This window comes from Orycteropus afer, unplaced genomic scaffold (assembly GCF_000298275.1).
Source record: "Orycteropus afer afer isolate SDZICR_OR568_19922 unplaced genomic scaffold, OryAfe1.0 scaffold00361, whole genome shotgun sequence".
Lineage (NCBI taxonomy): Eukaryota > Metazoa > Chordata > Mammalia > Tubulidentata > Orycteropodidae > Orycteropus > Orycteropus afer.
This window is the reverse complement of record NW_006921948.1, coordinates 403740-406027: the sequence shown is the minus strand read 5'-3', so window position 1 is coordinate 406027 and position 2288 is coordinate 403740.

The following is a 2288-nucleotide window of genomic DNA, read 5'->3' as shown; positions in this document are numbered from 1 at the left end:
TTTGTTTGTGATTTGGGTGAAGGTTTTTACAGAACAAATTTGTTTTCCATTCAAGAATTCATACACATTTTGTTTTGTGACACTGATTGCAGTCCCCACAACGGAACAGCACTCTTTCCACTTCCGCCTGTGTTTACCATTTCCCTTTGTCCTTCTTTCCTGCATTCTTAGATTTATCCCTGGGCAAACGCTGCCCTTTTGAGCTCTTATAGTTGACTGTTCTAATGAATGCATACCTCCCTGGTGTTACTGTTCACCTTATAGGGCTCTCTATCATTTGGCTAAAAGTTGAGCCACAGGAGTGAGTTCAGTTACAGGCTTAAAGGGTGTCTAAGGGCCATAGTCTCAGGGGTTCTACCAGTCCTTATCAGACCAGCAAGCCTGGTCTTTAATATTATTATTATTTTGCATTTTTTTCCACATTTTTTTTCCCACTCTAGCCGAGACCTCCTAATGTGATTCCTTTCAGAGCAGTCCGCAGTGGTAGCCAGACACTACCAGTTCCTCTGGTCTCAGGGTCATGGAGGCTGTGGTTCACATGGTCTATTAGTCCTTTGGACTAATTGTTGCCTCGAGTCTTTGACTTTTTTCTCTCTTCTGGACAGGGAAAGACCAATAGTTGCATCTTAGATGGTCACTCACAAGCTCTTAAGACTCTAGGCAATACTCACCAAAGTGGACTATGTTATGCCAACTGACCTTAGTGTCCTCTGAGATTATGGTCCTGTGCCCCCAGGCCCAGCGACTCATTCCATCAAGGTGTTCGGTTATAGCTAAGAAGTTTTCATAACCTTGCCCCCTGTGTGTTCTACTGCATTCATGGCTATATTTCCAGCACATTTAAATACATAGATAGAGATACCCTCTGCCAAACCTAGATATATTCATGGTATAGTCCCATTCACCTTCTCATGGAACAGTGGTGGGTTCAAACCACCAGCCTTTTGGTTATCAGCTGAGTATCATTGCACCATCAGGGCTCCTTAAACTCCTTAGCTTGGCACTTAAGATCCTTTATGGTCTTGGCCATGCCAACCTCTGTAACCCCGTGACACAGCACTCTCACACATGCAACATGAACTTGAACCATGAAAGTTATTTGGAGATCCTTGAACACACCAGGCTCTGTCATTCCTCCTTGCCTTGACACATGCTATTCTATTTTAAATACCCTTCCCTGCCCTGTCCTCTTGAAAAATGCCTTTTCATGCTTCAAGAGTTAATTCAGATGATATCTTCTCCTTGGAGATCACCACAACCTCTACAAGCAATACGACACTCTGGCTCTCTTACGTTAGCACAATCCCTGTCAGGTTTTTTTCTGGTAGGGTACTACAGAAAGAGTGTAGGGTTTTGAGTTAACAGAAGTCAGGCCTGCATACAGAGGCGGCTGCTGACGAATTGCACGATCTTGGGCAAATTCTCTCTATCTGGGGTGGAATGAGACTCTGCAAAAATGATTTGACCAAAATGGTTGACTCATTGGCTCCTCTACCTTCAGACTTAACATGCATTGATTCTTGACTGAAAAGTAGAAAATAGTTCATGTTAGGAGAGCTGTTTCTCAGAGGAAATATTTTTACTTCTATCATATTTTCAGGACACTCATCATTCATGAATCTTTCCTACATTGCCATTCACTTTACTGCCTTCTTTACCTTTTTTTTTTGTCTACAGATAATTGTCCTTCTGTTTTCTAAGATGCATTCATTCCCCTGTTCCTCATGCATTTGTCCTTTCAACAAGGTTTTAGTGAGTATTCTTTATGAAACCCTCTGCACATACACACAAAAGAAAAGGCAGTGACAAAGGCCATAGAGAAAGGAAAGTATGGTTGTCAGGAAGTTTAATCGAAGGAGACTTCACAAATTTGTAATCTGATGAATTCCAGTGGAATGTTAATGAGACCAGAAGGTTGTGTTGATATTGATGTACTCCCGTAACTCAGCTTCTCATCCACCTTTGGGGCTAGTGCGCCTTCAAGATACATTAGTGCTCGGGGATTCTCCTGCAGCTTTCTGTTTTCCATCAATCAAAGTTCTCCTCACATTACATGAGAGTTGCTTTAGGAACTATCTCTTTCTCCTCCCTCCCCGTCTTTTTTATTTTCCCAATGGGAGAGTTTCTAAGGACATGTGAGGCATTATCTTTTTTTTTTTTTAATTAGGATTTGGATGAAGATTTACAGAGTGAATTCACTTTTCATACAGCAGTTCACATATACTTTGTCTCATGTCATTGACCAAAATTTACAATGCAGCAGCTCCCCTCCCACTTCCTCCCCATAG